We start from the raw sequence: 13,873 nt of genomic DNA, 5'->3' as shown, positions 1-13,873 counted from the left end.
AACTGTAGAGTTGTTATCATTCTAATGAAATCAGTATCTCCATCTTTTTTCACTGCAGGAAACATAGAAGCTGCATCTGAAGTGGCATTAGATGTATTTACACAGACTGTTTGATGAAGCTGAGGTGCCATAAATGCATTTACACCGCAAATGCATTTCAAATGCATACATAATTGTATAAGATTAATGTTTTACATATTGTTTTAAACCTGTATGTTGTGAAAAATGCAGTGATACTTTTAAATATGGCCAAACCACCAGTAGTGGGCGGCAAATTACCGTTTTAATGAGTGAGTCATTGAGTCATTCATTCAACCGATTCATTCAAACGGCTGATTCATTCAGAAACAAGGCAAGTGACTGTCTTTATGAATGGGATACTGAATCATTGACTCGGAGACACACAACAGCTCTGCTGTGGCTTTGATTGGAACGATTTTCAATTGTTAATTTTAACTTCTTGTTTATTGAACTACCGTACTATTGTATAAAATCAGTGTCACATTGCAATCATGTTGATATTGATATTCAGGGAAACATCTTGGTTGTGTAATTTTTGATTTATAACTATCTATGATTTATAACTAACTAGATCTATAACACTTCTTTTAATTAAAGTGTTCGATAAGATAGTTTCCTAAATGATTTGAGAGTAAAACTAGTCCCAGTTCCTGAAACTTCCGGAAAGATCTGATCTTAGATGTGAAGGTGCTAGATTTCTGAAGTATATATAGTGTACTCAAACAGATACTGAAGTGAGAGGGGCTCCAATAAGAACCGCTCTTGACATATTGTGCTCCTTAAGGAATGTGAGTGTGAAATTGTGTTAGTTGCCTTTGGTGGTCTTTAGATGAACTGCCCAGACCTGTTATGTAATGTATAACTCTCCAGATGAAATATGAGCCAATGTGTCTTCATCATGTTCTGCATGTCTTATCTTCTCTCCATGTAGTTGTGCACTGCTTGGTTGAATACAGCGAGGAAGAAGTCTGCGTCGTCTTTAGTTATGCACATAGGAGGCTTGATCCTGAAAGTCTGGAAAAGAACAGGTGAGAGGGAAAAAACATTTGAGGAAAAAGTAGGATGAGCAGACAAAGATTCAAAGATTTAAATATGAGCTTTAAATATACATTCTTAAAAAGACATGTTACAAAAATATCAGATTTAGCCACCAAACTGCATAATTTTGCCAAATCAACCTAAAAAAAAAAGCACCTAGTGAAATTCTGAAATCTCTCATTATACGGTATTTTATGTTACTAAAATATACTAAAAGAAAGTAAATAAAAATGTATTGCGTTTTTATATTTTTGAATACATTAAAAAATATATATTTACTGTAGTTTTTTTATACTGTTTAAAAATATTTGAATAGATTTTTTTTTATATTTATACAATTTAAGTTTAAAATATACTGTTTATAAATCTAATGTTAATGTAAACATAAAAGTAAATTAAAATGTAAACATTTATTAAATTTTAGTGTTTTAATAAATGTAAAAAAATATATAAATTATAAAATGTTTATATTTTACTGTAGTTTTTCTCACACTGACACACACGCATATATATTTATATACATTTAAAACATTTTATATTACTAAAATATAAAAAATTAGATATTGGTAGAATGGTAATAAAAATGTATTAAAGGTTTCTAAATTTATATAAATAAAACATTTATAAATAAAATGTGTATATTTTACTGTAGTTTTTTTTTACTTGTACTGTTAAAAAATTTTAAATAGATTTTTTATATTTACTAATATGAATTGTATATTTACTAATATAAACTAATATGAATTTAAGTTTAAAGTCTTATGTATTCTGTACAAATTATAAATACATCTAATTGTAATTGTTAACAAAATAATTATTCATTAAAAAAAACAATCTTTATCCGTTCCTTTAAGTGTACATTCAGTGCTTACTGTGACTATTTCCATGAGTTCAGACAAGCAGAATTCCTGAGGCATTGAGCGTCCATGCCACTACAGGACTGAAGTGAATCCCTGAAATACCTTTTCCATTGCACAACATCCCCACACACCCTATGCATTCATATTCCACCTCTGCAAGAATCACTTTACACATGACCTTTCAGATAGCCCTCGCCTACCTGTCCATACAGCCCCCCTTTTCCGATCAGTACGCCCATGTCTTTAGTGTCCTCGAAGATCTCAGCCATGGCCTCAGAAGGGAGCGGGTCCCTGCTGGCCTACACATGGGTTTGAGAGAGCTGTCAGTGGGTTTTAGGAGAACGATTTCAGGTATGCTGTTGGAGCATGGTTTTTCAGTTCAACTGACTCTGTGAATTTCCGGTCTAATCACAGTGAAATCTGCTGAAAGGTCACTGAAGTGTACTTTGTGTGCGTCTGATTTTTCTAGACACATCCTTGAAGAGTTTCCAGTATAAACAGCCATAGGTAAGTGATGTACAGTGGGCGTTTTTAGCTCCAGCAGAGAGCGGAGTGTGTTCTGAGAATGTTCATACACGTCTCATTGCTCTCTGCTCTAGTTAATGGCCAACACGTCTTCCAGCTCATTTCCTGTGAGGAAAATGACATACACTCACAAAAAACACTCAGAATCATTAACTATTCCATCTGGAGCTAAAGTAACTCCTACTCGTGACTCTTCTCATAACTCAAGGTCAAGAAACCATGACTGCTCGGCAAATAAAGTTTAATGAAGTGGATGCACAACCACAACGCATGAGAATTTTCACGATGATTTCTGAACCGTGCAAAAGCCTGAGGTGTCATTGGGCTTAATATTCACAAAACGGAACATATTTAGACTTTTAAAACAGAAGTAAGTCTTTAAGTTCAAAAACTTTTTTTATGGGTTTCCTGATTTTTTTTCTGTTTTTTGCCAGCTGTATTTACTCAGTGCAACTTATAACATCCAAGTGAAAGCTATAACACCAAAAAAAATAAAAATGTAAGAAAAAAATAAAAAAACTGAATCACGGAGTTGGAAAAACGATCACCCCCCTCCTAAAAATTATTTGTAAACTCAAATCGGGTGTAGTCAGGTGTAATCGCCTTCTCAATGGCACACAAAGCCATTTGACTTTCAACCGTGATCAGCTGTAGTTATTTCGATGTTTGCTCAGCATGAAAACAGCTTTCCTGGAGCATTTCAGTCCTTGGTAGTGCAACTGAAGCAAACAATCAACTATGGGTGGCAAGGCACTGTCAAAAGATCTCCGGGATAAAGTTGTGGACAGACACAAGTCAGGAGATGGATACAAAAAAAATTCAAAGGCTTTATCAATGCCTAGAAGTACAGTGAAGACCCTCCTTGGATCAGGACGTCACTCCAAACTGGATGAAAGAGCCAGGAGGAAACTGGTCAGAGAGGCAACCAAGAGGCCTACAGTAACTCTGAAGCAGGTGCAGGAATTTATGACAAAGTGTGGTCATTGTGTGCATGTGACCACAATATTACAAATTCTTCACAAATGTGGCTTGTATGGGAGGGTTGCAAGAAAAAAGCCACTCCTCAAGAAAGGCCACATGCAGTGATGACTGAGCTTTGCCAAAACACACCTTGAAGATTCTGAGGCAGATGAGATTAATTATTTGGCCTCAACACCAAACGATATGTCTGGTGGAAATCCAATACAGCTCACCATCCAAATTACAGCATTCCTACAGTAAAGCATGGCGCTGGTAATATCCTGTTATGGGGGTGTTTCTCAGCAGCAGGGACTGGAGCACTTGTCAGGATAGAAGGAAAAAATGGATGGGGCAAAATACCATCAAATTCTTGAGGAAAATCTGCTTCCCTCTGCCAGAAAGTTGTCAATGGGAAGAAGGTTTACCTTCCAACATGATAATGACCCAAAGCACACAGCAAAACTTGACTACACAGTGGTTGAAGGAGAAAAAGGTGAATGTCCTTGCATGGCCTAGTCAGAGCCCAGATTTAAACCCCACTGAAAATCTGTGGAATGACTTGAAGACTGTAGTCCACAAACGCTCACAATCAAATTTAACTGAACTTGAGCAGTTCTGCAAAGAATAGTGGCCATTCTGTTTTTTTTTTTTTTTTTGACATGTTGGTGTTATATCTTTCACTTGGATATTATAAGTTGCACTGAGTAAATACTCTGGATAAAACAAAAACTGTGTCCGTCTTCATTTCAGACTGCAAAGCAACAAAATGTGATTATTTTAAAGGGCCACTGTATATTGGAAAGGTAAAAGCAATGTTACTGTGCTTGATGAGAGGCAGTTTCCATCATTAAAGCGCCACGCACAGACAAATGCACTGCCAGATGTCTTTGTGTATTCAAGACATTAGTTCAGGTGGATCGAAATGTCGTTACTCAGAGTTACACGATCCTTCAGCTGACAACTAAATGCACTGTTGCTATTGTAAGGTGGAGAGGTTGTACTTATGGATTCTTACTGACATTTGGCAGAAATATAGGTTATGCCGAGTTTACACTGCAGTTCACAGCCCATGAAAGAGCAAGATACAGGGTAGCGGGAAGTTCAGGGAGGAGTTATCTCCTTATTACTAATCACATGGGTTTGGCTGTGAAACGTAGTTTGCGGACCAGACAAAGTTGTCGGCGATTCTTCCTATTGTAAAGTCATGCAGTGTGTAACCTCCTGTCGCCAATCCATCGTGCAATGTGAACACAGCAGCAACTGAATGCTACCCCAGATAGTCGTTCAGTGTGAAAACAACAGTGATCCGGCGACTTTGAAAATCATGCAGTGTGAATTCGGCATTAGTTTCTATAGCAAATAAAATGATTTCAGCCAATGCTGTTTAAGACATGGTAACACATTAAGAAATCTTATCAAGATATGAATAATTATTTGTATTCTTGCAAATTATTAATCAAAATCATGTACAGCAGGTGTCAGACTCTGTTCCATTGCTCCCCATGTGCCTTCCCATTCCCTTATTTGGTTAGTTTCCTGTTCCTCCCGATTAGTGTTTCATTGCTCCCAGGTGTGTCTCGTCATCCCCTCCTCCTGTGTGTATAAATAGTGTTCCCAGTCCCAAGTTCTCTGTCCGCTGTTAAACGTCTTCCTGAGTTCGTCTCCCTTGGTTCTTGAAATTAAAGTCTTGTTAAAGTATTCTCCAGCGTCTCCTCGTTCCTCCATAGTGTATTGTGACAGCAGGACATTATGGAAATTTATTTCTGCCGCAAGACAAATAAATAAATAAAAAAGGTAACTTTTTATCTTACAATTCTAGCAATTTTGAGTTTATATCTCACAAATCTGACGTTTTTGCTCATCATTCTAAGAAAAAATGTCAGAATTGCTCGAGATAAACTCGCAATTGTAAGAAAAAAAGTCACAATTACCTTTTTTTTATTTTGAGGCAGTAAAACAGAATTATGAGATGTAAACTCAAAATGTTTGGAAAAAAGTCCAAAATGTGAGATATAAACTGTGATGGGAACACAAAAAAACAGAATTGTTAGATGTAAACTCAGTTTTTCGGGGAAAAAATGTCAGAATTGCCATCTGTAGATTCAAACTTGCAAGAAAAAAATTGTGAGATAAAATGTTGCAATTACCTTTTCTATTTTTTTATCCTGTGATGGAAATGAGGTCATAAAATCACAGATTTGTTGTATTGGCTGATGAGTATCAGTAGTATAATATGAATGAAAGTTACATTTGATGTATTTTAATGTTGGCTTCTTTCACCTTGTCTTTGACCATCTCCACCCCGATTAGAAGCCCTTTTCCTCTCACGTCACCGATGATTTCGTACTTGTCTCTGAGTTTGGCCAACTCAGTCAGCAGTTACGTCCCCACTTCGGCACTGTTCTCCTGCATCTTGTCCTCTTTTATTGTCTAAAATCAATAAACAGCATTTAATTTCAAGTATTATTAGCTAGTATAAATTATTTGATACAGTGAATAAAACTGCAATTATTACAAACGTACACACATAACAAGCAAGTAACAAGTGGAGTTGATATTTTATTGTTTTAGTTATATTTTATACTAGTATGTTTTATACTATTATTTATATTTTTGTACTAGTTTATAATTTATTATAACACTCATACTTTACGATTAAGTCACTTAGAACATTTTGTGTTCACTATTACTGATACCAGATATTTTAGATTATTTTGTTAACTCTTGATCTTTTTATTTATTTCAGTTTATCATGTATCATCTCACAGTAACATTTAATTTACTATTGATGATATTAGATATTTTATGTATATTTTTGTACAAATTTATCTCACAAACATACATTTACATACATTTTATTTCATTTCATTTTTTTAAGTCTATAATTTATCACACTCAAAATTACCATTTATGCATTCCCTATTGTTTACCCCAATGTAACTGTAAAAATAAAATGATCTGTACTTACGTCTAGCACTGATGAGGCCACTGCACAGGCTAATGGGTTTCCTCCAAATGTGTTGAAATGAACTCCCTTCGCAAATGACCTGGCAATCTCTGCAAAAAATGCAAATCACATGATATCAGTTCTGGAAACAATCAATATGCATGCAACCCACTCAAGATGCTTTTCATTGGGAGTTTTATTCATTTGGGACTAATTTAGGCATTAGGTACACTTATATTTTTAGACATTATTATATATTATGTAAGGGATAATCAACGGCTAGCTGTGCATTAAACTATGGGAAGCCAAACAACCCAAATGTGGGACGAAACAGCGCGGTATTACAGTGTCCGCACCGCGCTGACCTGTCAACGGATAAACAGTAGTGTTAGCTACTTTGAAGCACGTATAGCCTATATTTAGTAGTCACGTTCACAGCAGAAACTTCCATTAACCTCTTAGAATTCAAATATTTAATGGTTTCGTTCATCAAGGCATATTTAAGCAAATTTTACATTTAAGGATATTTGTGTAACTGTAGCATATGATTAAGCTTGAAAAAAAAGAGTAAAATGTACTGATACTTTTCTGTCAGGACATACATTTTCCCTTATGGAAATACGGAAATTAACAATGGTTTTACTATAGTAAAAGTGCAGTAACCATGGATTGATTGTCATTTTTTTTAACCCACAGTTTAACTACAAATGTATGGTTAAAAGGTTAGTGTAATAAAGTCATGGTTAATTTTAATGTGTTTTCCGATAAACCTAAAACACAATGCAGTGCAAAATTCAAAATACATCATATTGAATTTACATACACTGTCCCTAATTTTTAAAGAGTTTTTTTAATTAATTAAAATGTATTTATTTATTTAATTTGGAGTGTAGAGAAAAGTCTTACAAACCGTATCCATTATATAAAATTGCAATGTTAAAGTTAATTAACAACGGTCCCTTTACTAGAGACAACAAACATCCCATATATATATACTAGGCTATTTAATAATAGTTCAAATTTAAAATGGGCAATATTGTGCTGAATGTAGAACTTGACGACAACAACAATAATAACTAAGTACAAAATAAAATATATATATATATACTAGAAGCTGGGTGTGCTCCTCAAGAGGACTATGGTATTGTAAATTTATTAAAGTCTTATATATTTTATATTTGCAGTTTTTCAAAGTACAACTGTTTACATGTAGTAGAAAGGTAAGCAAAAGAAATGTAATAACTTAATACTGATCTTCATTATGTTATGTGCAGGAAAAAAACACGAACTTCTGCGGAGAGTAACGTTCGCATAGTAGGTGGCGGTAATGCACCTTGTTGGATGCCACCCGCCATAAAACATGAAGAAGAATAAGAGTAACGTTCCCGCTGCGCTGTTGTAACTGATCAGCGCCGCGCTGTCAGCTCGGTGGCGCTAGTAAACACGTCCTCTCTGCGCTGTCGAGTCGGTCGCGCAGCTCGGTCCATTGAGCCGCGCCGATGACAGGTCAGCGCGGCGCGAACACCTTAATACCGCGCTGTTTCGTCCCACATTTGGGTTGTTTGGCTTCCCATATTAAACGATTTGAATGCACAACGTGGAGGCGAAGAACCACCCGACGCGCAGCGAAGTGCATTCAAATCGTTTAATGCACAGCTAGCCGTTGATTATCCCGCTTATGCCATGGTCATTTGCCAGCATTCACATATTAAAGATGTTAATAATATTTGCGCTGCAATATTTGACCGGAACGATAAAAATGACGGTTAGTTTCGTCAGTTACAACTTGTACAACAAAGAGATGCGTGTGTGAAGTAGCCTACCTGCGCCATGGTGTATGTTACTATGGTTACCAATGTTTATGGAAGTGCATTAATATAGAACGTGATTAAACTGACCTGGAACTACCTGTGCAGTTAAACGAATTTAATCAACACCTGCCAGCCAATCAGAATCGGGTATTCAGACAGACCATGGCATAAATTAAATTAATCTACTCAGGTTTGTACTTGACCCACTCTTTCTATTCACTCTCTTCTCAGCTTCTCACATGATGAAGAGCAATTTAGAGGCAACCACTGCATTTTACTTGGCTACACGTCACTTTCACTTCACTTCAGCATGAGCGGTTTTTGATTTAAATTATAATTTCAACATTTGAAGCAAAAACAGAATGGTCCGACTTTAGCTTTGTAAAATTATGCTACATTAAAACTTCATAACAGCCGATGGGCTGTATGAGAATGCAAATTCACTCACTGACAGCAGGTGGCGCTTATGGAACAACAGCGTTTCCTTGGTTACCGCCGTAAACAAAGCGCTGAGCTTATATAGACGGTTTCATCGGGCGCACGCGCCTGGCCCGAAGTTAACTTCCGTTCTGTGTTTGTTTATCAGTCTGGCTATGGCGCCGGCTACAAACACAGTTAAAGTTAAGGTGATGAGTAGACTGAAGTTGGGCTCAGGTGGTTGTGCTGTGGGATTTGTTTCCCATACATTTATTTATTTGTGGCGCTCGCCACCAAAAGGCTTCTTGAATAAACATGAGCACGTACTGCACGTTTAAAAATCTAAACGAGGCGCGGGTGTTTTTATATCACTGTATTTCTGAAGGAAGACTATCTTTAGAAAATGTTCGATGTCATTTTCATTTCATCTTGCATGTTATATGCCTGATAAAGCAGCGTTTGTGAGCTCAGGGCTGCTTTGTGTAACTTACAGCCGTTACTGGGGAAACCTCTGTTTCTCCCGCTTTAAAGCACCTCCTGCTGGCAGAGAATGAATTTGCATTTTCAGTAAGTCCGTCTGATTTACGCAGCAAACATATTTTGCTTATCAAAAATAATCTACTCTAGAGGGACTACTTAGCTGCTGTTATTGATTCTATTTGGAAGTCTACCGGAAGCTAAGTTAGGGCCACAAAAGCGCGCATGCGCAGTAATGTTTGTTTATGTTATTGCCGTTGAAACCGTCTATACACTATAAACACAAAAAGCATCATACTGAGGTAAGATGAAAAGAAAATACCATCTAATCTTTTCTGAAGACAGTCAGTTCCCCTCAGATATCATTCGTATAAACCCCCACTCCCAACTGTACATTACAATTCATTCAGCATCTCGACCGACTTGAATCGTCACATATTTGAATAGATTTTCAACCGGTTCGGGGTCCATCGTTACATCCTTAATTAATATGGGACATCGTTCTCATTCCCGTAAGAGCGGGCGCGGCCATTTGTAAATTTAATGTGCGAGGCTTCCGGTGTCATTCGCTTCCAGCTATTTTTACCTGTACAAAACAGCTTGTTTTTCTGCTTGATATTGCAAACAAGTGTGTCTTACCATGTTATTTTAATGTATTATCTTAATTACGAACATACTGGTTTGTAGTGCAAACAGTTTTATCGTTTACTGCACTTTGTTATTCTTCTCGATATTTCCCTACAGCGGCTAATGAGGCGGAAGTCTCGCACATTCACAGAAAATGGCTTACTTCCGCGTTGACAAATAATTTCATAACGTTAACAAACTTTGTCACAATTTCCTCACCCTCATGTTATTCCAAACTATTGTTATATGTGTAAAAATGATTTTTTTTAAATGCAGTAAATAGTGTTTTTTTTCTTCAACACTTTTAGGAATATAATTAATATTTTTATGATAGGTTTTCATTATTTTAGACTGAAAATCCAGACATGAGACAAGGATCTGCTTTTGTCATTTTTTAAAATGATTTAAATGAGTAAAAAGCAATAATTTAAATTATTTAAAATAATAGTTTTTTTATTTAAGTTTTGGTAATTTTAGTTATTAAAATTAAACTTATTTTATTACAGTTATGTCCCAAGGTAACGATTCTAATTTTCAAGTTTTTCATCTGATATTTATATCTCATTTCATAAATGTATTTAATTTTATTAAATAAAATATTTAATTTTGTTTTATAAAATATTTTATTTCATATTTATTTATACAGCTTTATTTCAATTAATGAAAATTATTTTTAATAGTTTTAGGTTTAATTAACAATAACAGCACTGCAATGAAGGTACTAAAAGTAATATCAACAGGGTTTGATAGAGATTTGTGTATGATGACAAACACAAACATTGTTTAGGAACTAGTGTGTCAAACTATTCTTTTTTTATATAAAGAATATCTGGCTGCATTTAATGGCTGCAGAGCTTACAGTATATGAAACACTAGTACTCAAGCAGAGCTTTTCAAAATCACAAAGCACTGACGTGAACACAACAGTAAGCCTATTAAAAGTTTTAAAATAGATTTAAGTTAGAATTAGTAGTTCATTTTGTTCTAAGAATATTTCAGTTGAGCGCAATGCTGGAACTTGGATTCAAGCTCACCACTGGGTTCATAGTGCTGATTAATTCTGCTTCCTGTTTGACCATTCTCTTCCAGCACAGTCTCTCATTAAGCTTTGAAGAATAAGACTCATTTAAAATACCTCCAGGTTTAAATGCAGTTAATATAATCTATGAACACACACTTGCAGAAACTGAATAAATATTACAAAGCCACAGACAGCTTGAATAAGCAAGTCACATAATAAGTTCATCTGAATTTCACTCTAGCCTCACCTGCTGTGGTCACTACAGCCCCCATCGGGAAGCCGTTTGCTATGCCCTTTGCCATGGTAACCATGTCTGGAAGGACATTATGTCCCTGGAAACCCCAAAAGTGGCTTCCCGTACGGCCAAAGCCAGTCTGGACCTAAGAGAACCAAAAACACCAACAAATCTGCAATAAATAATAACTTTATTCTGTAATCAAGCAAGCATTTGCATATTACAAAGCCTTAAAACAAACAAAAATTTTTATTACATTTTGAAAGTATTTTTTGTGTAAGAATATTTTTAAAAATAAATTACAATTTTCTCAGTTTTTGAGTTGATTTTAACATCTTTGTTGATTCCTTAATTGACTAAAAGTTAAGATATTTTTTTTCTATACAAAACTGGATTAAAACCGCAAAATAGGCTAATCAATATTGGTTGCATACGTCATACTGTTTCATATGCTTTTTTATTTTTTTAAATAATGGCCAGTATGCACCAAACACAGTGTTGTCACATGATCATTTCATGTTGCATTTTAATTAAGGGAGCAGCATCTAGTTATCATCTAAAAAATAAACAGTTAATAACAGTTATTTTGCATATTTAATTTTGTGTAAAAATGTCTAAGGATTCATTTATACGAAACCAATGTACTAAAAACAGAAAATTTTTTTCCTTCGCATTTTTCGTATACAAGCGGTAACATTGTTAAAACGATCCCCATTCGCCATAAAACGCTGTATTACGCATGCCAGGCCAGTAGTTGGCGATGTCACTTTGTAAAGTAACACTACGCAAACGCATAAGCATGCGCATGATGTCACCGTTTTCACAAATTTGCATTTTTGTAGTTAACACGGAGACTATAAGAGTGTCGTTTTCAAAAAAAACTGTTTTTGCGTTTTCAGGCCCCAAAACATGTTGTTGTGTGAATAAATGGCCAAAACGCATTAAAGGTTCTCTGTCATGTAAACACCCCCAAACAGTCTGGGGTCACTGGCATGAGTTCATGCTGGTTCATTTACCTACAATTGGGGGCGGGGTTAAGCACAGGTGTTTCTGTTTACTTCACTAGAGTGATACCCTCTGGTTTTGAAAATGTGGGACTATCTGACACACCAACCCTGTGTTTTTGGCATCACTGATGTACAGAATGGGATTTGCAAGCAAATTCTTCAGACCTCATCTGCTATACAGATTCCTCCTTTCTCCCGAACAAGCTGGTAGGTGTCTTTCAGGTAATTTTTTTGGGAACTGAACAGCCCCACCAATACCCTGTAGAAAGATAAAAACAATAATCATGATATAACTTGCCACAAGTTAATATTTGTAAGTTAATATTTTTAGTCAGTGCTGGAAATTATACTCTCTCTCTCTATATAATGCAGACATAACATACAGTACAGGCAGGCATGCATGATGACCTGTTTAATTATGTACTTGATTGAAAATGACAGCAATTACTGCTCAGAATCTATCTTTATATAATTGTAAACATTAAATGCAATCTCCCAATACCTGGACTGTACCTGGACTGGAAAATAGACTGTACAATATAGAGCAAAATACTGACATTCTGCTGTGAAAATGCAAGTTATTTTCGCTTTTACTAACTTATGACATCTACCAGCAAAGTGCTGGGTAATGGCTGTGATTATGTTTGCCAGAGTTCGTTTCTATGACATCTGAAATGCCCTTGTTACACTCCTAGAAATAAAGGTTCCATAAAGGGGTTTTCACAGTGATGCCATAGAAGAAACCTTTTGGGTTCCCCAAAGAACCTTTCAGTCAACAGGTTTTAAAAGAACCATTTTTTCCTTCTCTGAAGAACATTTTGATCAATAGAAAGGTTACATGGATGGAAAAGTTTCTTCATGGAACCATAGATGCTAATTAAGAATCTTTATTTGTAAGAGTGTATATGCTGTATGTGTATGTATACTGCTGCCTACATAAAGAATTGCCTTTAAGGACAATAAAGTTAAGTAAGTAGAGGTGAATGATGCAGATTACTCAACATGTCATACCCACTTATGCAACTGGACAAGAAACTGTCTTTAATGTATCTTGACTACAGTACAGCTGATTTAGTCCTGATCTTTTAGGGTACTCAGTTTATATTTTCATAGCCTTTGTTTAATCTGATTCCATTCATACTTGAAGTTCAATGTCAGGTGTGGTGTTAATCAAACCTGGATGGGTTCCGTAAAGAAAGCAGCAATACGATTGGGAACGGTTGTTGCGAACATCTCTTTGAGCTCACGAATATACATGTCATTGGCCTGATAGTGACCTGAGAACAGAGAGAAAGAGATTCATCTATGATACGTGACATTTGTTAACAAGTAGATTTTGACATTTTTTCTGAAAAAAATGTGAGTGGTGCTTGTTTGTGCAAAACTTGTGGGTGCCTGCTGAGATGTTAGGAGTGGTTTTCCACATGTTGCTAGGATGTTCTTTGTAATGCTGGCCTTCAAGAAACACTAATTACAGTGAAGAGTTAACAAGCTCTGATCATGTGTTCTGTGGTTCTTTTTTAAAGGGGTCATATGATGCGATTTCAAACATTGTTCTGATCTATTTAACGGAATCATTGATTATATGTGAAATTTACAAGAAGAAGAAACTGTTTTTTTTTATTTTTCAGATTTTAGTACAGGTAGGCAAGGCAATTTTATAGGACTATGCCACCATTCATATACACTGGTAATTCAAACAGCTTTACAATAACATGGACATATGGGAAAATTGCTGAGAAAGCAAACATCTGCATTTAATCCACAGATTTCATTTCATTCATTGTTTAATTTCTAATTTAAACCCTTTTAATTAAAAACACATGCACACACACACACACATTTTTTCCATTTATTTAATTTTTGTAACCCTTTCAAAATATTTGGATTAATGTTTGGCTGTAGAATTTATAATAGAGCATTACCT

The 13,873-nt window shown here is 35.5% G+C and overlaps 1 pseudogene; it reads right to left on the bottom strand.

Annotated features, from left to right (window-relative positions):
* Positions 1-475: 475 nt before the first annotated feature.
* The window catches only part of LOC107665212 (alanine--glyoxylate aminotransferase 2, mitochondrial-like), a 16,660-nt pseudogene continuing 3,262 nt past the window's right edge, over positions 476-13,873 (bottom strand).

Source organism: Sinocyclocheilus anshuiensis, unplaced genomic scaffold (genome assembly GCF_001515605.1).
Source record: "Sinocyclocheilus anshuiensis isolate Anshui unplaced genomic scaffold, SAMN03320099.WGS_v1.1 scaffold587, whole genome shotgun sequence".
Taxonomy (NCBI): domain Eukaryota; kingdom Metazoa; phylum Chordata; class Actinopteri; order Cypriniformes; family Cyprinidae; genus Sinocyclocheilus; species Sinocyclocheilus anshuiensis.
This window is presented reverse-complemented; position numbering and strand designations above follow the sequence as displayed.